Consider the following 25,843-nt stretch of genomic DNA (forward strand, 5'->3'; position numbering starts at 1 on the left):
AAAAGCCAGAAAATGCGATGGACAATAGCATAACATACACAAGACTCATATGTTTGTTTTTCATTATTTTACTGCAGTTATTTAAATAACACCAGTCTAATAAGCACCAACCACCTAATTCTGTGCCTTCTCTGTAGGATCTGTGGAGCCAAGGGGTTTGTGGTGTCCCTGTGCCCCTAACCCAGACCTGCAGGTCGGGGCTGTGCTGACCCCCAGGTTCCTCAAGAGCTGCCCGAACCTCGTCCCTGCTTCGCGTGCCCCTGGAGCGGGCACACCGCGGGGCACCCCATGGCTCCTGGCCCCATGTGCACAAGTGGCCCCAAAAAGCTCCCCCACGTCACCAGGACTGGGTCACCAGAGGGGACAGAGGCCCCCACCAGTGCGTTCCTGCTCTCTGAGCTCACCGGGCAGGGAGGGGGCTCTCCCCAAGCCCCCCACCCACCCACCCGCCCGCCTCCAATCCTCCGGCAGCTCGAGCATCTGGAATTATCCCAAACCCAAAGGGCTTTGCATCTCCGGGGGTGAAGCAGCTGGGAAAACTCTTTGCATGTTGCTCCGTCTTCCTCTCCTTTACTCCAAGAGCCATAATTGAGGAAAACGGGAACGCTAATGATATCGCTCGCTGTTTATTTTATTTAGGTATTGTTTTTATATAATCGTTAATGGTTTATGTAATTATTTCATTGCTGTTCGTGATGTTAATATTTAAACCAAGCCACAGTTAAAACAAAGAACAATCGAGCCAAATTTCCAGTAGGATTAACTGCTTTTTTTTTTTTGGGGGGGGGGGGGAGAGAAAAAGGGTAATTAGCAGTCAAGCGAGGCGCTGCCCCCCCAGCCGTGCTGCCACGAGGGCAGGCTGGCTCACACCAGCTGCATCGGTGCAGGACGGGGCTGGGGTGGCTCCGTCTGGGGCAGAAAAAGGAGGTGGCTTGGGCCAGGGGATTGGGGTGGCAGCGGGGGAAACCGTGCTGGACAGAGCCAGCAGCCACCTGCTTTGCCTGGGCGAGGGATACTGCAGCGGGCACCTGCCTCTCCGGAATGAAGATACATATTTTCCAAAACAGCTCTTGAAGAAAAAAATAATGAATTCAGTAAAAGATCTGCAAATGCAGCCAGCGCCAAGGCGGCCCAGCACCTTTCTCACGAGCGCTTCTTCGAGCAGACTCCTGGGCTTCTCCCAGCCTGCTGCAGTCAGCTGGGGCAAACCGTCTCCAGGAGAGGCCAAGTCTGCAAGATTTCCCCTGCTCTGGGACTGGATTTTGCAGCTGGTTGAAATTTTTCTCATTTCAAAACACTGATGGACATTTTTTGCATGGAAACCCGGAATTTGGCCAAGGAAAGAAGCAAAATGTGAGAATACTACGAGAAAATTCGATGCTCTTTTTTTTTTTTTTCCATATTCTCCAGCCAGCTCCAGTCACAAGAGATCGCGTGAGTGCTGGCAGCTGAGCCCCAGCCGCAGTGGACAGACGGACGGATGGACGCACGGATGAACGCACAGAGCATCTCACCCGGGGCTGTGTGTCCGAGCAGGGGTGAGGCCATCGTTCAGCCCCTTGCTGAGCACCCACAGGGGTGGCTGGGCTCCCGTGGCACTGCGACAAGTGCCCGTGGCTCACGGTGCCGCGGGGGCTCTCCGCCCTGCCCCTGGCACTAACCGCTTTGTGTGTCCCCCCTCACCAAGCACTGCTCTTTCTCCACGTTTTGTGGCCTCCACAAGCCTCATCGACCTCCCTGATTTGCCTCCTGAGCACACCTCTGGGTGTCCACTCACTGCAGGCAGGGACCAGGGCAGGATGTGCCCCCCAGGCAGCTCCAGCCACTGCCAGCAGCGCAAAGAGTGGGTGGCGAGCGGTGAGGGAGGTGCTGTGCTCCACGGGGCACTTTTACAAGCTTTCAGGGCATTTATTCCATCTGAATTAATCACCGTGCCATTCATGCATCTGTTCACCAATTTGTCCATCCAAGCCATCCTTTTTAGGGTGCAGTTCAGTGGCTGAGCACGGGGCACCCATCTGCCTTGCCTCGGCCAGGCAGCAGCTCGCCCTGCGCCATCCCCAAGCAGCAGTGCAGCCGCCCCAGGAAGCAAACCCCAAAAAGGGGGAGCCCCCCTCCAGGCAGGGCACGGGGAGGCAGCTTCCCACGGCATCCGCGCGGGGGGAACATGAGGAAACGATTAATCGATGAGCTGGCCTGCGCTGTGTTTTTCTAAGGAAGAGCCAAAGATGGGGAACGGCTGGGGTCAGCGGGGCACCATCTGGAGAAACCCGCCGGCTCCCCCCTGCCGGGGCTTCCCACCTCGGCTGCAGCAGGGAGGACGAGGCAAAGGAGACGAGCAGTCCTCGTGGTCCCCAGGGACAGGGACACCCCAAAAAGGGCGGCGTGGGTGCAGGCAGACCTGCGGGCAGCTCCCCGCTCTGCCAGCTCCGGGATGCTGGAAGCGGGATGCTCCTCACCCCTGGCCCCACACAGCTCTGACCCTACAGCACGGCCACAGCCGTCCCCAGCTCTCTCTGCCCGTGTCTGTGGGGTGTAGGGCCGGGTGGCCCTGCTTGCCCAGGGGATGCGAGGAGCAGCCCCGCTCCGCAGAGCCGCCAGCCGGCATCTGCCGAAGCGAGCCCTGTATTTACACAGCCAGCGCGAGACTCAAATAAACGGCCGATGTTTTCATCTTGGACAGCGCGCACTACCCAGCAAGCTGGGGGAACAGGCCTCTCTGCTGTCCAAATAAACACCACCCACTGCTTCCCCCGCAGAGGACCCACGCAAGGGGAAATAAGCGGCTTTTGTTTATCGCGAGGGCCGGGGAGGTGCAGCACTCCCAGAGCGCGCCTGGTGCCGGGGAGGCTGGGAGAAGGGTGCTCGGAGGAAAGCTGAGGTTTCAGAGCGGCACGTGCAGCATCCTGGGGAATCTGGGGGATCCCCGCAGAGCTGTGGGGTGCCTGGGGTGGGTTCCTGCCCACGGAGCCCTCCTCCGGAGCAGCACAGCCCAGCCACGTGCTGTGCCCGGGGGCTGAGGGCTGGGTCCCTGCCTCCCACCCCCAGCCACTCTGTGCCTCCCGAGAAATCCCTCTCCAGCAACCTGCTGGATCACACGGGGAAATTCCCCGGCTCCTCCGTCCGTTAAGCCAAATTAGCTCTCCGGGAGCGCCTGGCGAAACCGCGGGCCTTTGTCTGCTCCGGGTGCTCTCAGACTTTTCCCTGGCATCCACCAGGAAGGCCGTAAATCTCCGCTACTGCCTCCGAGTCGAACATTTCCTCCGAGCCCCATTATTAATTTTCTGAAAGATCCCATAAACCCCCAGATGGAAAAATACGGAGATATTTGCACATGTGCCGTAAAACACATTGCCCATCTATTTCAAATGGATGTGGCAATATATAAAACATACTTAGGGCATGAGCCAGGTTTCACGGTATTTAAACAAGGCGGCATGATGTAATTGGAATTTACAGCGTAGAAGCAGATTGAAGCTGGGCCTCGGTTGCATACCATATATCTTCGATCTCCTGAAGATTTGGCCTGCTTTACAATGCCAAATGCCTTTTGTACTTGTCACCTATATTTTAAGTAGATGAACAGCTCCTTTTGTGAAGTGCAATGGTTGGAAAATATATATTTTCCACCTGAGTTTCACAGAGAGGTGACATCTGCCCTGTCCCCTCCCGGTGAGCTGACAGGTGCCAGCCCTCCGCATCCCCATCCAAGCTCCAGCCAGAGTGGTACCAAAAATGGGGCCATGGCACGGCTGTCCCTGGGCTGTCCCCATCACTGCTACCCCCCTGGCACCAGCACCCAGCTGGGTTTCAGCTCTGGCAGCCCAGTTCCTCCCATCAAGGTGCGTTCCCCCAGGGCAGGTGGGGTGGATTTGGGGTTGTGGTCCCGGGGGAGCGCTTGGAGCAACGCGGGTGCCGCTTTCAGCTGGGCGAAGCTTTCCACGGAGCGGTCAGAAGTTAGAACTTCCCCAGGAATTTTTGAAAAATGAGTAAATCAAGTCGTTCCCTTCCGGCAGGAGGAAAAGCCCTCCAAGAAACGTCAGTTAGAAATAATCCGAGTGATTTGTTTGGAAAATTTCGGAGCGCGGGTCCTTCTGAGAGCCAGGATGGCCTCTCAGCCTCGCTCTCCAGAGCCGGGAGCCAGGAGCCAAGACCCCCGGTCCGGGGCAGGAAGCCTGGAACTGCTCAGAGCCACATCCCCAGCAGCCGCAGACCACCTGCAGGTCCAGGACCCCGCGAGCCCACCCGGGGCCATCTCTGGGCTGGATGCTGAGGAGCTCCAGAGTTAATTCAGGAACAAGCCCAGCTGCTCTGCGCAACTGTGTTATCAGCTCTGTGCTAGCTGGGCACTGGCTTTCATTTCTTTAGACCCAAAGGGACCTTGTCTATCATCTTCTGAGCAGTTCTTAGCACCAGGCAGAAGGTCTCAGAGGGTTTTTGATGTACAGCACAATGAAAACTCTCCTCACAGCTGCGGTTGTTCTCATTTCCAGGGTGCCAGCCCTCAGACCTCTCGGAGACCCGACTGCCAGGCTATGCTGAGCATCAACTCCCCCAAAAAAACAGAAGCTTTTGTGTCATAGCCATGAGGGAGCCTAAGCAAGAGGAAGCACCCCTCATGCTTGATGGTTTGACCTTCACCAGATGAAGAATCAGCCTCACAAAGCCTCGCAGAGACATTGGTATGAGCAGATTGGCACTGGGTACTGAGCACTGCCTTAGAGGTGCTCGGACCTTGGTTGCTCCTGGGTCAATGCTGGGTTTTGGCATTGGTTGAGTGAGGTGGAGCTGGGTTCTGACATCCTAATTCCCTCCTCACGGGGTGTTTCTCTGAGATGAGCTCTCTTGGGTTGGCTTCCAGCCTCCACGAGGTGAATGCCATCGCTCCTCCTGGCTGCCAGCAGTGGTTCGTGAATTGAGGGGAGAGGCAGCGAGGTGAGATCGTCTGGTGCTCCCCCCACAACGCCTTTTGTCAGGGTAACTTGGGAGATGACAGAAGAGAAGAAAGTCGATGGTTTAAGCCTCCAGTCTTTTTTTAAGGAGCATACAAAGCCCCTCAGGGAAGGGGTGAGCTTGGCAGAGCCTGGGAGCACTCAAACCTCGGCAAGGCAGCTCCGACAGACGGATGGAGCCAGGGCTGGTGGCTCGGGAGGGGATTGTGTGGGTAATGGCAAACAGGCTGCACGCCAGCGGTTCTCCACCTGAAGAGATGGAGCAGGTCTAGGACATCAGAGGCGTCTGAGACTGTTTCCTGTACAGCACGGGGTCGGTACCGGTGCTGCGGGGCTGACCAGGACAGCTTCTCAGCAGGAGTCAAGAAACACGACAGAGAAATGCACAGATGTCTCTGCAGCTCCGGGTCTTCCTTCCACGTTCCCACCACCCTCCTCCACCTTTCCCTTACTCATCTCCCTCGCCCCTGACCTCTCCCCTCCTCCCAGCACACTTTCTCTTTTCCCCAGTTCCTTGCTGTTTGGCTGCTCCTTCTCCCCTTCCCATCAGCGATGATAAATCACCTCTTTGGATGAGCGTCATCGACATACCAGACTCATCCTTCTCTTGACCTCCTCGGCTCCCAGCCACTTCCAGGCGGTAAGAACTGGACCCAATTACGCTGGAGAGATCATCAGTCCACCCAGCCAAGCAGGAACCGGTCCCTTCCCCATTTCCCTCCAGCCACAAGCCCTGCCTCTACCAGCCCAGCACACTGGGAGCAGGCTGCACATCCCTCTGGCCATCAGACCGTGGCTCTGTCCCCAGCTGGGACACCTCCTGCTAAAGGGAATGCCACGTGCACGTGCCCCTCTCTGCGCTGATCTCCCTTACCTTGCCCCCCCTCGCCCTTCCCCAGCACACATCTGCTCACACGGTTCTAGAGAATTCGTTTCATCTCACCATTGAGTCGTTTATTTCTTTCCAGAGAGTTAAAAGCCTGTCTCCCTTGATTTAGTGAGTCAAGAGTGGCTGGGAGGGATGGAGGGGGGGGGGGGGGGGAAGAAAAGAATGAAAGAAAGAAATAAAATAATGAAAAAAAGGTCTCGGGAACATCTGGAGTTGCTCTTAAGCAAGATGCAATATTCTCGGCCAGATGTTGAGTGACTGGCTTCTACTTGGGAAATGTCAGCATGTAAGACGTGGAAATCCCACCCGACACCACCTTCCCTTCCCTTCCCTCCCCACTGCCTCCCCGAACCGTCCCCCTGGAGGAAGGGGAGGTTTTCGGGGCCTTGCTGGGTGTCACCAGGAGGCATAGCCAGGCTGAGATGGTCACTGGGACGCAAGGAACCCCCCCGGGCAGAGGGATCCACAGGGGCTGGGTGAGCTCCCGGTGCCTGCCTGGGGCGGGTGAGGCAGAGCCAGCCGACGCAGGAGGCAGCCGGGGAGGTTTCACAGGGCTGAGGATGCAGCTGCAGCAGGACAGCGAGGCCATCCCAGATCTCTGGCAGCGGGCCTGGCTCAGCAAGGAGCACAGAGAGAAAGCACAGAGCTTTCTCAGCCCCATGGTGAACCCATTTGGCCAGGTGGATGTCAGGGAGCCACAGGACATGGGCACGCCTCCCTTCCCCAGAGAACGGAGCCCGTGGACAGGTCACTCGTCTCAAATCACCCTCCTCACCCAGGGAGCCACTAAGAGCGGTGTGAGCGGGCTGCAAGGACTCATCCCAGCTCCAGAGGTGGTTGGGCAGGAGGGGAATGGATGGGGAGAAAAAGGAAGCGCTTTGGGAAAGCCAGCAGAGGGTGACGTCCCCTCCAAGCACTGTGAATCCCCAGCAGGTGCTGGCGGTGGCGGTGACACCGGAGGGCTGGAGGCAGCCATCAGCCAGTGCCCAGGAGCCCTCTGCTCCCCAAGTGGCCTCCTGCTCCTCTGCAGGGTCCTGGGCACAGCCCATGGCCCTGTGCCATGGTCCCCATGCGTCACCGAGATGGGGTGTCCGACCGTGCCATGCCCAGGAGCACAACATCCCTTCCGTCCACCAGCTGCCCCAGCTCATAAATTGTGATGCACGGTGTGAAAAAGCAGAACCAGATCCAGCAGAGGTGAGCTGGGGGTGTTGAGGGGTGAAGGAGCACACGAGAAAGCAGCAGCACAGCACAGCCCAGCGCCTCCCGAGCCCCCCAGGGGCTCTGTGGATGCCCCAGTGCCTGTGCCCACCCTGCTCGCTGCGTGCTCCCAAGGCTCAGCCCGTGCTCACCGCCTGTGCTCAGCGCCTGGAGAAGCTGAGAAACCACAGGCAGAGAGAGCAGCCTCTGCCTCTTCAGAGCAGGGACGAGCTTGGCCGGTACGTGGAGGAAAAACACAGCAGCAAGAAATATGTCTGGGTCTGCCCTCAGCCCTTCCTGCACATCTTTCCTTTTCCTGGACCAAAAAAATAAAAGCAGAGGGCAAGGAGCTACCTCACGCTTCCCACTCCCGGGGTCTAGCAGCCTCCTCTGCCCTGGCTTTGTGGTGTAGCAGAAGGGCAAGGGGAAAACCCGTTCCTGGGAGAGCTCCCTGGCACCATCCAGCCCCCCAGCTCTGCCAGCCTCAGCGACTTCCCGGGGGTGCTCCCCGTGGACCCGCAGCCATCCTGGCTGTCCCCAAGGGGCTGCACAGGAGGGCCTGGTGCCCGCTGCCGTGCAGTTATTTGGCCAAAAAGGGATGGCCACTGCTCAGGAGTGGCCTCTTCTGGGCACCCGCATGGCACGGAGCTCTGCGCTCCCTCCTGCAACCGGGGGGAGACATTTACAGTCCCTACGGAAGGGAGGATCACCACGCTGTGACCTGCACGGGGACAGAAGCACCTCGGTGCAGTGCATCAGGTTCCAGCCATCCGAGGAGCATCCCTCCCTGCGCTGCCCCTAAAAACCCCCACCCTCAACGGGGATGGGGCCAGCAGAGCCCTGGGGGCAGGGGAACGGGGCCGGCACCCAGTATGGGCACCCCACAAGCGGGGAGGGTCCTGGGGAGCCCCCAGGGTGGCTGGGGCAGGGCCGTGGTGGCCGTGGCGGGGGCGCAGCCGGCCCCTTGGTAATGACAACCAGGTGAGTGGGGGGCGATAAGCCCCCAGGAATGCGGCGGCGGCAGCTGCCGGCCCGCGGCTCGCTCAGACCTTGGATGGGCCAATTAAGTAAATAGAAAATTTGGAGCGCGGGATCAAAGCCGGAGCGCGCGGGCTTTATTTATTTGGAAAAGGTCAGATTATATTGGCAGATGTGTTAAAAGGGAGAGGAGAAGAAAAAAAAAAAAGAAAAAAAAAAAAAAAAAAAAAACCTTTCGAAAACATTGGCCCTGATTTGAGGTTTCCTGACAGGCGGGCTGGGGCTTTTCTTTCTTTTCGGGCCATGGGTGGGTATTGCGCTGGCAGTGCACAGAGGGAAGGGCGCATCCGGCCCCGGTGTGCACCCCTGCCCCAAACCCCCCAGCCCCAGCCATTAGGGCCCCCCGGGCACGCTGCCTGCTCCCCCGGGCCACCAGGCACCTGGTGGTGGCCTCCTGGGGGCACCCAACGGGCTCTGCCCCCCGAACCCCAGCAGGACCAGCCCCACACGGGTGCCAAGGCTCGGTGCCCCGAGTGGTGCCACCCTGCTGTGCTGGGTGCCCCCGGTGCCACCCTGGCTGTGCTCGGTGACCTTCCCACCATCACTCCAGGGTTTTCCCAGCTCATGCAGTGGAAAGGTGTCACCGGTCAGGGCAGGAGGGTCCCTCAGGGGTCACCTTGTTGCTGCCACCGCTTCACCCCCAAGCACCACAGGCAAGGGGACACCAGGGGTGCCTGGAAACGTCCCGGTGCCACCAGCACTGCTGCAACCCCCACAGCATGCCCCGAGACAACGCTGGGGCTGGGATCCTCCTGGTCCCCAGGTCCCAGCAGCACTCAGCCATCCCTTCCCCTCCGACACCGCCACAGGGGACAGGGGCACCCCCCGGCGCACCCCAATTCCCCAGGAGGCTGACGCAGCCCACGGGGGCTCTGCATCCCCACGGTACCCACAGGCAGCTGGGGAAACTGAGGCAGGGCAGCGGGAGGGCAGGGGAGGACACGGGGCCAGGCTGCTCTGGCGGCAGCATCCAGCCCCAAGGTGGGGAAGCGGCGGGAGGGACCTGCACTGGGGGAGAGGAATGCGCTCGCCCGGGCAGGAAATTGTTGGGCTCGGTGAGTGCAGGAGCCGCCTTCTAAGAAAACAAGCAGAGGCCGAGAGGCAGCGGGGGCGAAAAGGCGGGCAGGGGGGGCAGGAAGCAGACTCAGGGGGCAGGAACGCTGGCGATGGGCAGGTGTGCCAGCCCGGAGCTGGCCAAGGAGGCTCCTTTCCCCAGCACAGCGAGGAGAGGAGGGGAGAGGCGGTTTGCTGGGGCTGGCAGCCCCTCTCCAGCCTTGGCTTGGCCGTGCCTCAGTTTCCCCAACCTCAAAATCCAGCAGCAGCTGTCCTGTGCCTGGTCCCCTCCTCCGGGGCCACAACCAAGCTGCCCCTGCGTGGCCACCCCACAGGCCCCTGAGGGATGCTCGGCGTACCCCAGGCCAGGCCTGCGGCCGTGGGGATATTGCTGGGTCCTTCCTGCTCCATTTATGGCACAACGTAGCCCAAAATGCCGACTGGATCACAGCACCGCTTGGAAACACCACTGGCGTGTAACACAATATCTGGCAGGGGCGTCTACAGCTTTATCTGCAACAGATCAGGTTGGAGCAAAACCTTCTGAGACAGCATCTGGAAGTGGTTTAACCTTTGCCAAGTTTTGCATGAAATACCAATTTTCCACCCCTTTCATTTAGTTTATTGAAATTAGGAGGGGAAGCGCCCCCTCCCTCTTCCTACGGCTCCCCCCCCACCCCTGCTTGCTCCTCGGGGGCAGCTCAGCTTCTCACGTTGTTGCCGGAAAATCTGAAGATGTCACGGCGACCCCGGCAAGGGATGGGCAGGGGGCGAGGGGCTGGCTGCCAGCCCGTGCCACCAGCACAGGGGTCCCCAAGGATGGGTGTTTTGGCCAAACCTGGCTTTTTCCCCCAGCAGAGTGTCCCCAGCTCCAGGCGTGCTAAGTTAAAAGCACGCCTCCAGACCAAGGGACACGTGAGCTGCTTGCACAGCGCTGAACACACCGCAAAATCTGGCTGGGTTTTGTACTCAGCTTCAGGCTCTTCTTGGAGAAACAGCCGAGGTCCCTGCGCCCTCGCCCTGAAATGTCCCTTTGGGACTTGTCACCTGAAGCAGGGTGGCAGGAGGGGATGGCTCGGAAGGGCGGCCACACCACCGGCACTGCTTCTTGTCCACCTGGTGGCTTCGCAGACGCAGCTGGGGAAGAGCTGTCCCCAGCCACTTGCCAGCCCAGTCCCGGGTGGCCCCGGGACCGCCAGCACATGTGCTGCGCTCGCGGGGAACGAGCAGGTGTTCCGGGATGGAGCTGGCCCCAGGGGCAGAGCCGCGTGTGTGTGCGCACACGGGGTGGTGGCTGGTGGCACAGCCTCCTCGGTGCTGGCACGAGCAGCAGCAGTATGTTGTCCCCAGGGAGCACTGATGGGGACAGGCAGCCAGCCCTGCTGCCAGCAGCAGTGAGGACGTGCCCTGGCGTGGTGGGAGGTGATGGAAAACCGGGAGCCACACTGCCCCGATGAGGAATCGGGGAATGGTGGGTACCAAAAGAGCATCGGGGTGCCACACACACCCTGCTCGCACGCCCTTCCCCGCACGCCCGAGAGCCATCTGTCCCTGCCAGGCTGCTCGGGGCCGCTGCCAAGGCTCAGCTCCAGGTCCCACAGCAGGCACTGGGGGGGGGTCACGGTGTGCCCATGGCCAGGGCCGTGCTGCCGTCCTGCCCCTGGAGGAACCTCTCCTGCCAGGGTGTGCAGCTGCCCGCCCTGGGGGGGCTTCTTGGCCCTCCTGCCCCCCTGCCCTTCCTGCTGCCTGGTCCCAGCTCTGCCAGCAGCAGCAGCAGCCAGCGCGGCTGTGCCAGCGCAAGAGATGTCCCCAGGGAGGGGACATTAATTTTCAGCTGGCACCGGGCCACGCAGAGCCAGGCGGAGAGCGGAGGGGAGGCTGAGCCAAGAGCAAGGAGAGAGGCACAGGGGAGGAGGCTCAGGGGGTATCTGTCTGTCCCCAGCTCCTGTCCCCAGCGGCTGGTAGGACGGTGCCATCCCCATGCCGGCAGGGCCAGGAGTGGGGCAGGGCAGCGCAGCGGGCACACGGCGCTGTGTCAGCCCCAGGCACAGGGGCTACATCGGGACCCCACTGCCCTGGGAGAAAAAGGCTCCAGGAGCAGTCCCCAAGTGCCACACGCTGCTGCCTGTGCCCCCTGCAAGGGCTGCCCGTGGGTAGGGGCTGTGCCATGGTGCAGGATGTGACCCATGGGGCAAGCCCCCAGTTACCTGGTGCGTGCACTCTGCTGGGTACGGTGACCAGCAGGAAAGTCCCTCATCACTGCGGGTGTTACAGAGACAGCCCCCAGCCCTGCTGCTGGTGTCTCTCCGGGTGTGGGGCAGGAGGCATGTGGGGACCCCCAGGAAACCCCAGCCACATTTCAGAGGAGCCAGCCGCCTCTCCAGCTGCGTTTTCACGGCTGCCCAAATCCCCAGTTTGGGAACCAGACTGGGGGTCCTCCCCCACCCCATCCCAGCACCTGGGATCCCCTCCTGGGGCTCTCCAGGTCCCAGCCCTGGCCTGGCCAGGTGCCACCAGGCTCCCACAGGGTTTGGGGACAGCGCCTGCCCTCGCTGCTCACAGCCCGTCCCCGCTAAGCCACCCTGCCGTGGTTCCTCCTGCGCACCCCCTGAGGGATCCGTCCCCTTCCCCACAGCCACCACAGCCACCAGCTCTTGTCCTCCCCTGGGATCCTCCATCGCCAGCTCCTCCACTCCCATTTGCGCCTATTTAATTAAAGGTGTGAAATGATCTCATTAAATCAGTGCTGTGCTGTGTGTACAAACTGCTCTGACAGCTTACGCATGGCTCGTTTCCACTACACATCACCCGCTTCTCTCCTTTCCTTCTTTCCTTCCTTTCTCTCTTTCTTCCTCTCTTTCTTTCTTCCTCTCTTTTCTGGCTTGGTTTCCAACAAAAATGAGGTTTATACAGTCATGATATGTGTGGGTATCTCTGTCCAGCTCTGTAACTTCTTTAAAAGCCAATTTAATCCAGATTCGGCAGAGGGATGGAGGGCTCAGGGATGCTCTTTCCCCACGTGTTTTGTGGGAAGGCAAGGACAGGATTCAGCGGGATCAACAAATGCCCAAGTGAGGTTTGTTCAGCTCCTACCAGCTCTGAGAACAATTTCCTCTTTTCTACTGGAAATTTTGCCCAGATCGGTACTACTGAGATGGATTCCTTGCCGAAACAGTTCTGACCCAAACCCACTGCCTTGGCCGGGTGTTTGCCCAAGCAGGTGCACACCGGTGTCCCGTCCCCCCCCCCCCCCCCCCGCCCTTTTTTTTAATTAGCCGATAAAGAATGCATCCTTTTGAAGCAGGTAGGGGATTCCTCGCATCCCTGGCATTGCTGGGCTGCCTGCCGGTAACCCTATTCCAGTTGAAAGCTTTCTGCACCGGCCCACGGCCGTGGGGCCCCCGGCTCTCACCACACCTGCAGGCCCGCTCGGTCCCTCACCCAATTACTCGACGTGATGATTAACGGGGGCAGCGCGGTGGGGACGGGGACGTCTCCCTGCCAGCAGCACGTGGCCCTCGTCCCAAGGTGCAGGTGACATGGGGCCCATCCCCAGGGCCCCCCGGCTCTGCCCCCACAGCAAGCTCCGTGTTGGGGCCAGCAGCGGGCACTGGGGCCGTGGGTCTCCCCACAAAGACCCCATAGTCTGGGGTGCCAGCATGGCAGGGTTGGGGCTCTGGGAGGCACTTTCTGCCCACCCCGTGCTCTTGGGTCCCTGTTCTGTCCCTGGCATCCCCCCAGTGCCCGCAGTGCCCGGTCCTGTCCCTACAGGGATGTGGGTTAATGGGGCCGTCTGTCTGGGGCAAAGGTTCTTTGGTTTCTTTGCTCCTCCCAGCCCTCAGGCAGTGGGTTCATGACCTGGGGAGAGAAAATGAGCGAGGAGTCCTGCAGGCTCCTGGCTCGAGGACCTCCAGCAGCCTGGAAGCCTTTGGTCCACTGCAGGACAAGGTTACAAAGCCTGCACCTCCTCGCTGCATCCCAGTGCCCATCCTCCCACACCCAAATGCACGACCCCAGTGCATCCTAACGCACATCTTTGTGCATCCCGATGCTCATTCCCACTTCATCCTGATGCACATCCCCATTTCATCCCAATGCACATCCCAACATCATCCCAATGCACGTCCCCAGTTCATCCCAATGCACGTCCCCACTCCATCCCAATAGACATCCCCACTCCATCTCAATGCACGTCCCCAACTCCATCCCACTCCATCCCGATGCGCACCCTCCCTGCGTGCCCGTGCCCAGCCCCACGCAGCCCCGTGGTGTGCTGGCGTGCTGGGGCAGGCTGTCAGCACAGCATGGCTCCGGGCCCCATGTGCTGCACGTTATATTGCGGAACCAGTAAAAATTATTTCGGCGTGTGCCTGTGTGGTCTGCAGCAATGCCCCAGCCTGAGATAACCTAAGAACAGGAAGCCCTGGGCTGGGCTTTAAATCTTCCTCCCTCTGCCAGTGACCCCCAAGTGGCTCACCCCCCGAGTCCCCTCCGTGCTGGGGGGGTCTTGGGGACCCCAGCAGCCACCCCCGGCTGGGCCGGGCCCTGCGCACCACCACGGTGACAGCATTCAGAGTTGGCTTTAAATCAATTGCTGCGCCCTGGCAGCTCTGTTTCCACGGTCCCATGTTATTCTTTCACTCAATCATGGGGAGAATGACTCTGTTTTCCTTCAGCAGTTTTAGCTCTTTTTCCCCTTTTCTTTCTTTCTTCCTTTCTTTCTCAGGGCGAAGGATGGGGTCGCAGCGAATATTCATTTCCACGGTTCCAGCTCATTGAGAACAATAAGGGCAGTAAACAGAGGGCAGCATTGCTCAGGAATGTGAAGCATTTGCCTGCGGTTTAAAATTACTAATTTTTTTACAGGCAAGAATATATATTTTTAGAGACTTTTAAGGACAATCCGAGTCCGACTCCCCCACGTTGCTCCCCCAGCACCCCCTAAACATGCGGTCACACCTTGCGTGTTTTCCCAGCTGGCCGCAGGTGTGATGGAGAGCTGGGGGTCCCGGCCGCAGAGCAGCTGGGAAGACCCCAAGTCACTGCTTGGAGCTGCAGAAGTTGGACCTGGGAGCTCAGAGGTACCAGAAATGGGAAAAAAAAAAAAAAAGTGCAATTGGTGTGCGCCGACACCTTCCTCTTGCTGGGTGAAGTCAATGGAGATGCAGCCGAGTGCTGCGCATGCGTTCTGCGGCACAGTGGCACCAGGGAGGGGACACACGTGTCCTGCAGGGCCCACAGAGCCAAGCCGGCGTCACACAGCACCCCGGGGTGTCAGGTGCAGGTCCTCCCACCCCAGCCGAGACCTCCGTGGCTGCTCCAGGCCCCAAGGCTCCCGCGGTGCCTCCCCTCGGAGGAGGCCGGCATACCACCAGAGTCAGCCGAGGACATTCGGGCTCACAGCTCCGCTTCCGAAAGAAACAGAGGAGGGAAGCATTGTTTTATTGAGAGCAATTGCTTTCACATCCCTGCCCCACCAGGCATGCACGCATCCTGCCTCTGGGCTGATGATCTCCAGATCCGCATGCTCTGGCTGCACGATGGCCTCGGTCCCCCCGGCCCCGTGCCCCTCACGCAGCCCCAAGCTGCCCCTTGCCCTTCCCCAAAGGCAGCACAGCGCTTCTTGCAGGGAGCAGCTGCGGTTTCCCCATCTGGATCCTCTTTGCTGTTCTCTCCCCAAAACCGTGCCGATCGCGAGGAGGCTGAATGGAAACATTCGGGCCCTTTCTCTTCGCCCTCCTCATCCTCGTCCCCCTCCGCCCGCTGGGGCACGCAGCCCCGTGGTGGGATCCCATGGTGGGATCGGAGACCAAGCAGCCTCCAGCGGGTGCAGTTTGCCTCCGTGGTCCTTTTACGACAGTCGAACAGCTTGAAGAGTCACAAACCATGAAGGAATATGGCAAAAACCTCCATAAATCAAGCTAAAGACGTAGACATAAAACCGGGAAGACATTTGCCTTTTATTGTCTCCTCGGACGGGCTTAGCATTTAAAGGCTTTTATCTCCTTTTTATGGTTTTTTAGGGTGGGCTCCAAGCCAATAGGTACTCCGTGTCCTTGCTCTGTGTTAAATTACATCATGAAGAAAAGAGGCTTGGGAGCAAATCACAAAACCTAAGTGAAGAAAAAAACTCCTTCGTTGCAAGCAGAAAGCCGCAGGTCGCCCCCGCAGCCACACCGGGCAGGTGCAGTGGGAGCAGGGGTCGGGGGATGCGGATGGGGACCTGCAGCCACCAGGACAGAGGCTGTGGGGCCAGGGGCTCGCCCAGGTCACTGCTGGGGCCAGGCAGCAGCAGCAAGGGGTGCCCAGGGTGGGTTTGCCTGGCCAGCCAGCCCGTAACCCCTCCACGGGGTGACTGTCCCGCTGCGGTGACCCGCGGCTCCGGGACGGGCCGTGCGTGCCACAGGGCTGGGTTTGCCTCTTAGCAGGCACTGAGCTGAGACGTGTGCTTTGCAAAGCTCCCTGCTGACACCAGGCACAGGCTCGCACGAGGACACGGCTCTGAGCAGCTCCCCGCTGCCTCCCCAGCCCTGCCCCGAGGACAGCCCCGTGCCCTGCGGTGGCACCGTGCGGGGGGTGCCACCCCTAAAGGGTGACGGCCCCCGGTGGGTGATGGTGTTAGAGATGGGGCCAGGAGCAGGCCACGAGTGCTGGGCACTGCGTGTGCTCCTCATCCCCACCTCTGCACCTCCGTCTGCTTGGGAAGAGACAAATGTCCCAAGTGAAGGTGGGAGGAGTGAGATGCGCCACCCGAAGGAGGCTGCCGGCCTGTTTTAGGGGTAACGGGGTGCCGTGGCTTGGACCTCTGCAGAAACCCGTGGGCTGCAGGGGCTGCAGGGGACTTGCAGAGGGTAAAACTGCAGCTGCTCCCTTCCCAAAACTCGTTTTGCACTGGAGGACCACGGCTCCTGGTTCACTCAGATGTCAGCTGGAGCAGCAGCCACGGGGCCAGCACCCCGGGGGGGTGCAGCAGCCTCTGCCCCCCCCCCCCCAGGGAGCCTCGCCGCAGGGGGCATGGGGGTGGCCAGCCATCCTCGGAGGGAAGGGAAGCGGCAGGTGAAGGGTTAAAGGTGTCCTTCCCACCCAGCATATGCTGTGTGCCAATCCTCCAAGCCATGTGTTTGAAATCCTTTCTGCTATCTCCTGAAAATATTTACAGTACACGCAGATAAATTAGCTGTAGCGCTTATTACGTCTCCCTGGAAATATATACAGCAGTTAAAGATGTTTAAAAAAATAGCCAAAAGCCGTCTCTTTACTATATCTGGAAGATATTTCACAGTGAGGGGAATTTACAAGGCCGGGTGGCGGGGAAATCGCATTTATTTTCACTCGAGTAGAGAAAGTTAAAGGACCCTTCACTGGAGTTTATTTTCATCTCTGCCTGCGAGAAAAGGGCCCGGGTTCGCTGGGGCAGGACTGCGGAGCCTGGAGAGCGGCACGGGGACCAGGACCACGGCTGCGGGTGCCCCCTGGCACCGCGGGATGGAGGAACACCACGAGCACCAGGCTGCATCTGCGTGGGGCTGGCCCTGAGCCCCCCAGGGTGCCCTACAGACCCCCAGGTGCCCGGTGTCCCCCAGGTGCCCGGTGTCCCCCAGGTGCCATGCGCCCCCAGGGCACCACGGCCGTGGGTGGCACTGCTGTTGTCACCATGTGCCACCTTCTTCCTTGCTGCCAGGTGGGCACCACGGGGATCTGGCACCATCGGGGACCCTCGGACATCCTCCTGGTGCCCCTGGGCATTGGGGGGGATGTCCCAGCTCCATGGCCAGCGCCTGCAGCCGAGGTCCTCGTGGTCACCAAAACCTCTGGGATGGGGACATCGGTTCCAGGCCCTCTTCTTCAGGCTGGGGTTCCTCGTGACGAAGGCACCTGCCAGCTGGGGACCAGAGGCCAAGGTCCTCAGATGCACCCGCTGGCTTGGGGTCGGTGACCCAGCGCTGGATGACAGCGTGTGTCTTCTGGGCCACTGGCATCAAGGGCTGGAAGGGAGCTGCCGGCCTTGACGTAAAAGGCTTTGGGAAGCCATTTGCTAATTCCCCTGAGTCACCCGCTCCCTCTGGCTGTTTTGAAATTCATATCTAATGAGTGGTTTGGGTGAAGGAATTCTGAAAAGATGCAAACAATTCCTTTGCCAAAATAAAGAGAGCCAGAGCTGGGCTTATAAACATATAAATCATTTCTAGTTTTTAGCTTGCAAACAAGATACTTGCTTCTTCATGCAGATTTTGGGGAGAGCGGGGAGAAAGGGCTGGGGCAGGAGGAGCAGGCAGCAGCCGCGCCTGGGCAGCGGTTGCCCCAAGAGCCTTCCTCCAAGCCGGGCACCAGCCTCCAGGAGGAAGGAGCCTGATGGGATCTCCACCACCTCATCTGCTCACCAGCTCCTCGAATGACAAACTGCAGCAGATGAGCTCAGGCAACGCTTCGTTTTCCCTCGGGGTGAGGGACGCAGTGCCCTGGTGTCCTGGGCAGGCACCCTGGGCAAGGAGGTGCCCTCTGCCCCCAGGCCAGCCTCACCAGGAGGGCACAAGAAGGAGGTGGTGGGGCTGGGAGGGAGGTGGGTGCTGCTGCCCAGGTGGTCACCCAGCCCCGTAGGCAGGCTGGGAATTGTCACCGGCATTTTCGGCAGCTTCCTCTCCAACCTCTCCACTGGAGAGAAGCCCCGCCATGGTGCTGGGCTGCTCACACTCCGAGCTCTGCGTAATTCAAGCTGGATTCCTGGGGGACAAGAGAAAAACAATGCAGGTCACCCCAAAAGGAGCTGAGCACGGAGAAGCTCTCCTGCCCGCAGACCCCATCAGGGCAAGCCCTTGATAAATCTCAATGTCACTGATCCCCGTGCCGCAGGCTGCGCTTGGTGCCCCAGGTGCTTGGCAGGAGCAGCCCCTCTCCAGAGGCACCTGTGCTGCTCAGCCAGGCCAGCGGATGAGGATTAATCTGGGAAGGAATCAAAATCAGCCCTGCTGCTGCTGCCCTGCTGCTGTGGGGTGAAGGAGCTGGGCCAGGAGCCGAACGAGCAGCCGTGCCATGGCTGGTGTCCCCTGGTGTCACCACCACGGGTGTTGGCAGGGGGGAGCCAGCACCTCCGGGCGGGGGCCGCTCCAATGGCCAGCTTGCGCTAAGTGCATTTTTTCCCAAATAAAGTGCTCTGACTTGGTCAAATTTGAGTATATTCCAGGGACACAAGACAAATCTCAGCCTCTCTCCCTTCCCCACTTGCCAAATTTCAAGCTCTTGCTTCAAAGGCAGAATTTTAAAACAAAATAAGGACAAATGCTTTATTTTCCCGTGCCCTCACTCTTGGAAACAGCCTGCCTCCCTCGCTGAAATTTTCCCCCAAAGTTTAACTGGAGGCCACAACCCACCCTGGAAAAAAAAAAATAAAAAATAAAAAAAAATTGCCACCCAGCCTGAGAATGGTTTGGCAGAGCTGCCAGCAGCCAAAGGCAGGATCTGACACCAGCAAGCACCAAGAGTCCTTAAAACCTGGGGGCATCTCCAGCTCCCCGCTGCAAGCACATGGAGTCCGTCTGCAGCACACTCACGGCGCAGTCACTTTATTTATAGGATGCCGCGTATGTGCCTCGTCCTTCCAGGGGCTCTTTCCCCTTTTTTTTTTTTTTTTCGGCTTGCGGAAGCCAGGCAGATAACCAAAGCTGTTCCTCACTTTCACAGCAGATAAGCTAATTGTCGGATGTGCCCTTTGAGATAAGCGGATCCCGGGTTTACGAGGGAACATGTGTTCTTGGGAAGCGCAGTCACCGAGCCCTGATGCAGGCGATAACCCATGGGCGTGCAGGCTCCCTCCCTGGGAAGCGCAGGGCCCTGCCTCTGCCTCTCCCTCATCCGTCGGGGCTTGGGGTGCGTTTTGGGGAGGGGGGGTTCCCAATCTGCCCAGCTCTGCTGCTCCTGAGCAAGGAGATGCCTTGGTACGGACCCCATGGTTTGCCCAGTCAGCCCAGGAGGTACCCAAAGCATGCACCGGGCCATCTCCTGGTGTCGGATGGGGTAATAAAGCCCCCCAGTGGTTCATAATTAGGCAAAAGCAGGGCACCGCTGTGCAATGCCTGTTGAAACCCACGACAAAAACCGCGGTGGTTTCATGAAGGGTCCTGCCAGGCGGGTGGTGATGGGGATTCCCTGGCTCTCAGGCACGCACACAGGCAGCAGCGCGTTTCCCTCAGCCCCTGCAGAGCCCTGTGGGTCCGGCAGTAGCACGGTGCCCAGCTCCCAGTGCCAGGGGTGCCCCAGCACCCACCACCAGCACCCACAGGCACCCAGCGCCCCGCGGTCCTGCCCCCGCTACCCCAGCAGCTCCCAGGGTGGGCAAGCCACCCTCCGCTGCCCCTTCTTCCTTCCCTCCCCCCCCCCTGAACAGCCATCACTCACCAGGCTTTGATTACAGCCACAAAGGAGCCTTGGAGGAACCACGGGGAAGCTGGAGGGAGGCAGGCAGATGATGAAAGAGCTGTCAAATGGGATTAAACAGTAACCGTCTCCCCTACCGCTGGGCAGCGGGAAGGGGGACAGATTGTACCGGACTGTAATGCAGGAGCCCTCCCGCTGCTGGAGCCTGCCAGGCCCGGCCCCTGCGGGCTGCCAGCAGGGCAGTGGGATGGGGGGGACCCATCCCCGGGTCAGGCCGTGGTGGGTGCTGGGCTCAGGGGGCCATTGGTATGGGGCGGGAGAGTGGAGCTGCCCCCGGGGCTTTGGGCATCGCTCAGCGTGGTGGGCACGGCACAGGACCGGTGTCAGGGTCCTCCTGCAGGCTCATGAGCACCCCAGAAACAGCCACCACGGTGCCAAGGGCAGGTACGAGGTGGTACAGCTTGCGGAGAGTCCCACACCCAGCCCTCGTGCGTTAGGGTCCCCCCAGGGGTGCGCGGCGCTGTGGTCCCAGCACATGGTGCGCAGCTCCCCAAGCACCAGAGGAGAAGAGGAGCCGTGGTGCCACCAGCCCCAGGCTCCCCATGGCTCCCTCAGACGTGTGCAGGCAGCGGGGGCTGCAGCCAGCCATGGGGACGTTGTCACAGCCTGCAGAGAGCCGCTTGTTTAGGGCCTGAACACCGGCACTGCTCGGCCAGGCCATCCCAGCACCCTGAGGGCACAAGTCCCGGACCCTGCGCCCCTCACCAAAACCACCCCAACCTCTCTCCATCGGCATCTCCCAACTTTTGGGAGCTGTGCCAGCCCTGGGGCTGCTTCAGGCCACGTTAGGTGGCATTGGGACAGCCCCTTGGTGGCCTCACAGAGCCAGCAATAGGGTGGCACGGGGGCACCCCCATCCCTGCACCACCACACGCTGCCCTCAGCCCCGGGTGCCTGGTTTCCAAAAGGCACGGAGGGAAAGGCCCCAGCGCAGCCCCTGGCCCCCACCGCTGCCCCCAGCCCCGCTCCAGGCGGACCCCCCTCGCCCCCAGCACCAAGTCCTCACCACCCACTCCGCCAGCGCAGCTCCAGTTTCTCACAGCACCCTCTTTTCTCAGCCATTCGTCACGGCCCCCCGCACAAAAGCCAGGGAGAGAAAGAAACAAGGAGTAGGAAAAGGAAGGAAGATAAAAAAGAGAGAGAGAGGGAGCGCGAGCAAGAACGAAAGAAAGAGGGAGGACAAAGCGTGAAAGGACCCAGGTCTGTCACTGACTGAGCGCAAAGGGGGAGGAGGGGAAATTATTAAATAAATGAAGCACCTCAGCGGTTTGGGGGGCACTGGAAGACGGGCCGACCGCAGCTGAATTTTAAATGCCTGCCACACAATCAGTCCCATTTTGTGAAGAGAGGAAGCTGTGTCCAAAGACCCTCATGTTTATTCACGAGGAGCCCGCCTGGCCCCTCCCACCCTATTGTCTTTGGGTATCAATCACGGCGCCCTTTATTTGGGGGCATCTGTCTGGCCCGATGAATGGCTGGGGTGACGAACGGGATGGCGGGGCCGGGGAGGGGAGCTGCGGGGCTGTCCCATCTCCCTTCCCAGCGGGTCAGGCACACCGGGACCCCTCCATCCTATTGAGGGAGAGCCATGCCCCATGTCCCCACACGGTGCCAGGGCACCACTGTGTTCCCCCACTGCTGGGGAGGTGGAGAGCTCTGGGTGTGCAGGAGGAACGGGTCCTCACGGGGAGCTGGGGGCTCCGATGAAGCCTTCCTGGGTCTTGTCAAGAGAAAAGAGAAGGAGAGCTGCACAGAAACCCAGATGCTCCTCTTCCAGGTGGTTTGGTTTCCCCGTCTGAGCCTTTCCTTCCCCCGGTGCTCAGGGGAGCTGGAGCCGTGCCTGGTTCTTGCACCGGGAACGGCTGCGGGAGGCAGGAGCGGGGCTCATCTGCAGGCAAAGTCATCGTGGGATCACCCGTTGGGAAGCTGAAACTCCTCAAATTCGACCTTGAAATGGCAGCTACAGCCTTACAGCCCTCAGGAAATGGAGCAAGGAGCTGGGACGGGCTGCAGCACTGTCCCAGGCACCGCTGTCACCCAGCCCCTGCATGCTGCGGGGTCCAGGGCTGCCCGGTTCCCACCCCAGCAAGGGGGGAGCCCCTTCCCAGTGCCTGGTGGGGGGGTCCAACTGGGGGTCCTGGGGCCAGCAGGCACCTGGGCACCACACCAGCAGCCAGCTCAGTGGCACAGGTCCCTGCAGCACCCCACGGGGTCTGCCAGGACGAGGCGGTGACCAGGTGAGCGGGGTCAGCACACTCCGTGCCCCACAAGCACGGCCAGCAACAGCAACGTCAGCCAGCACGTGCCCCCCCTGAGCACCACGGTCAGCGGGAGGGTGACGGATTCGTGCCTCCCCCCATGGCTCAGGCTCAGGCCCCTGGAAGAAGCTGGCTCAGCAGATTGCACATGAGCGCTATCCAGGAAAGCATTTCTGGAAGGGCATTTCGTTATTGGCACGAAAGTTGCCTCGCAGCCAAGTAAACCCAGGCACAGCTGCCAGCTCTCCTCTTCTCAAACCAGGGAAGAAGACACCTCTGCCATCCATCCCACCTCCTCTTTGTCTCCTCAAGGGGACATGGAGACAAGGTCCCCAGCTCTGGCACAGCCCCACAGAGGTGCCCAGCAGACCGTGGGGGAGGCAGACACAGAGGGCTCGTCCCCCACGAGGTGTGGGTCCTGGTGGGACGCAGACCTCCCAGAGGCTGGGTGAGGGAATCCCCCCGCCAGGGATGACAGCTCTCACCGAGCCCCAGCCCTGCTGTCAGCAAGGCTGCAGGCATCGCTTTCAGCACCTTCCCCAACACCGCGCTCGACCTTCACCTCCTGGCCTGGGTCGAGGTGCGGGCAGGAGGAGGAGGAGGAAGAGGCACAGCCAGACCTCAACCCAAGAGCTGAAGCACCCATTGAGCCAGATGGAGCCGTGACGTGATGTGCTGGCAGCCTGAAAAAGCCTCTCTCCTCTCCGCTCAGGTGCCATGGGAGAGGGTTTGGCTTGGGAAGACGACCACGGGTGAGAGGCAGCGGCGTGCAGATGAGCCCTCATCCTCGCGTACTCCGGCCAGCCCGCATCCCTGCCCCTCGGGGGAAAGTTTTCCGCGAGCTCTGTGTTTTGGAGACCTCACTTCCCACTAATGAGATGCTTCCTAGGTTGTAATTCGGACAAGTTGGCTTCGGTTGAGAGAAAACCAGAAGGAAAATCCTCCCAGTCCTTCCGGCTTCTGTAATTGAATGCAAATTGCTCGGTAAATATCTGCAGCCAAACACCCCCGCGGCCACAGCGCCGAGCAGGGAGTGCCGCGCTCCAGCGGGGGTGGTTTCCACCACTGGGTGATTTTCCCGGCATGCAGGCTTGGCTCTCCATGACAGAGGGAGAGGGCTGGGGGGCACATCCCCCGGCCAGCTCCGGCCGTGCCTCACGGAGGCGATGACAGGGTGGGCAGCACATGCGCGGGTGGCTGCCGTCCTCCTGCCAGCCCTTCCCCACCTGCAGGGGCCGGACCCCTCCCCATCGCTCATCACCGTGCCCCCAGGGTGGACAAAGAGGTTCCCAGCGTGACCCACGGGCACCGTGCAAATAGGGCAGGCGTGCAAATGCCGTCGGCTGCGAACACCTCCACGTGCCGACAGCCGCAGGCGATAAGCTCCCCGGATACACACAAACACGCTCCCGAGCAGATATTCCATCAGGCATGGGGGAACAGCCCCAGATGCCCGAACTCGCTAACAGACGGATGCAAACATTGAGCGAGCCACCCGGAGCCCGGGACGTGTGCGTACACACTCTCAGACACATCCGTACGCGATACCTCATTAACCATGGGCAGCGCACGGAGCCAGATGAGATCTGGCTGGGCTGCGGGCACCGGGCCAGGCTGGGATCAGGGTTCAGCCTCAGCTCCGACAGCCCCCAGGGCTCTCGGGCTGCGCTCCCCGCTCCCGGCCCCGGGAGGCAGCCCCGGGTCGAGCCAAGGGGGCGAGATGCTGAACCCTGATCTCGATCCTAAAAGCGGCTCCGGTGCCCCGAAGGCGCCCGCAGCGGGGGCAGGGGCGTCCCGGGCGCCCCCCGGAGGGGACCGGGACCGGGACCCGGCAGCCCCCCGGTGCCCCTCGCTGCTCTCGCAGGGCTTTTGCTGCCACCTCCCCGCGCACCGGGGAAGCGCAGCGCGGCCCCGGGGACCCCGGCGAGCGGCCGGGAGCTGGCCCCGGGAGCTGCCCGGCCCCGGAGCCTCGCAGCCTTCCCAAGCAAAAGCTCTGATTCTCCTCGAGAGGCTTTGCCAGCTCCTTACAGATGCTTCATTAAGGAATAATGAAAGCCTTGCAGGCCCTGGCTGGGTGTCACCCACCCCCATGAGCCCCTTGGGGCTCCTGCTCCTGCTCCCACCCGTGCTCGTGCCCAGTACCCCGGTGCCCACCCAGCACCCAGGCCAGGGATGTACTCCCCTCACCACGCTTCCCACCCCAGCAGGGTGCTGCGAGGTGGCAGGGCCCCCTGGGGACACGGCCAGGACGGTCAGGGACAGGCGAGGAACCTGCACGGTGGCACACGGCAGCGTCCACCCGCTCCCCCCATGCGTGGCACCGTGACTCCCCGGGGGCAGCCCGGATAGATGGCATTTGGCACAGGGACTGACGGGGTTTTGTGGATGTCCGGAGGCCAACAGGCCTAGCAGGAAGGTCGTGTAGAGGCGCCAGGCACCCCTGTGCACAGACAGGCACATGGTGTCCATTACCTCCTCCTGCTGGGACAGGCAGTGGGCTCCAGCAAGGCGAGTGATGCCTTGCAGACACGGAGCAGCGGCTCCTTCTCCACATCAGTCCCGAGCGCGGCCATCAGCTCCAAGCGGCGTTTCTCCCTCGCAAATGCCAGATGGACTTCAAACCCCACACGGGCATCCTGGAGAGAAGGGAGGCCAGGATGTCCCCAGAAGCCAAACCTCCAGTGCCAGGCCTGGGAAAGAGGAACGCTTCACATCTTCATTGTGTCACCAAGTCCTCAGCAGTACATAGCAGCAGGGAAATGCAATTATTGAGACAAATGCAGCTGCCTCCCACATGAAGGAAACAGAACTGGTCAAAGCCGGGAAGCTCGGGAGGGGACAAGGAGAAAATTTTCATGAAATGCTCTTTTTTTTTCTTTTTTTTTTTTTTCTAATGACAGTGGGGCTAATGTGCATTGTGCGCACACACACTCTCACAAAACAAACAAACAAAAGCCCTAACACACACTGAGGTCCTCCAGCGATGCCTTGAACCGGTCTGTGGGAGGGGGGCTCCCTGCAAAGCCCCCCCACCGGTGGCCGCCCCGCTCCTGCGCCCACAAAGGCAGCGTCACACTCGCCCCAAGGAGCCGGCCCCAGAGCCAGTGCCTCGGCCGGCCGCTGCTCTTCCCATTGTTTCACTTTAATGAGTTGCTAGCGAGGGGTGACCTTTGTTTCTCCCTCCCGAACAAAGAAATGAATACGTCTCTCAAAAACGTGGGGAAACGAAAACGTCAGAGCGGGCTGTGGTCAGGGTGCTGCTGGATGTGCCATTGGCAAGGGCCAAAAGCAGCGGGGACGAGCAGGGGGAGTGGGGCAGCCCCAGCAGCAAGCCCCACACCTGCAGGTGCAAAGCACTCCAAAACCTGCGCAGAGTGGGTCCCAAAGGTCTTGTCTGGGGTGTCCGTCAGCAAGCAGGGGACTCGTGCCCGTCCTGGAGAGCTGGCACCCAGGAAGGAGCGAGACCGACCTGGAAGCACAGCGCAGAGCCAAGGCTCCAGGTTCAGATCTCCTCATCCCCCCCTGTGCCCAGGGATGCAAGGGGTGCCGACCCCACTGCCCTGCAGCCAGGGATGCCCAAGCAGCCTGGCCAGGCCCTGCCCTACCTCCGGTGGGGACGAGGGAAAATGTGAGGTCAGTACAGCCCTAAGTGCGTGTTTCAGCCTGGATTTACCCTGCTTAGCCCCAGCATCTCTGCAGTTTGGGGAAGAAGCTGGGCAGCTCCTAGGACCCGGGACCGGAGGCAGTGACCAAACAGCCCACTGAGCTGACCCACGGAGAGATGCTGCTCCTCACTTGGGCACCGCAACTTTGCTCTGAAGCACAAAACCTGCTGCCACCCCAGTGAGACCCCAAAAAGCTGGTGACACCTCTGGCACCAGCCAGCCAGGACAGAACTGCACCCGTTATTTGTCTCAGGGCTCCTTTCCTTGGCCCTTGTGACAAGCTGTGTCACAGCCAGCCCCCCATTGTCACCTTTTCTCCCACTTTTTAAGCAAACCCTCCTTAAAGATGCCTTTTTT

At 60.5% G+C, this 25,843-nt stretch overlaps 1 long non-coding RNA gene across 1 annotated transcript; it reads right to left on the bottom strand.

The window, feature by feature from the left end:
- Positions 1–14,530: 14,530 nt before the first annotated feature.
- On the bottom strand, positions 14,531–20,790 carry LOC137864915 (uncharacterized). The gene is made up of 3 exons (XR_011101689.1): positions 20,570–20,790; positions 19,525–19,603; positions 14,531–17,853 (listed from the first exon to the last, which is right to left on the bottom strand). It is a non-coding gene; the product is annotated as an uncharacterized lncRNA (long non-coding RNA).
- Positions 20,791–25,843: the final 5,053 nt, after the last annotated feature.

Source organism: Anas acuta, chromosome 15 (assembly GCF_963932015.1).
Source record: "Anas acuta chromosome 15, bAnaAcu1.1, whole genome shotgun sequence".
Taxonomy (NCBI): Eukaryota; Metazoa; Chordata; class Aves; order Anseriformes; family Anatidae; genus Anas; species Anas acuta.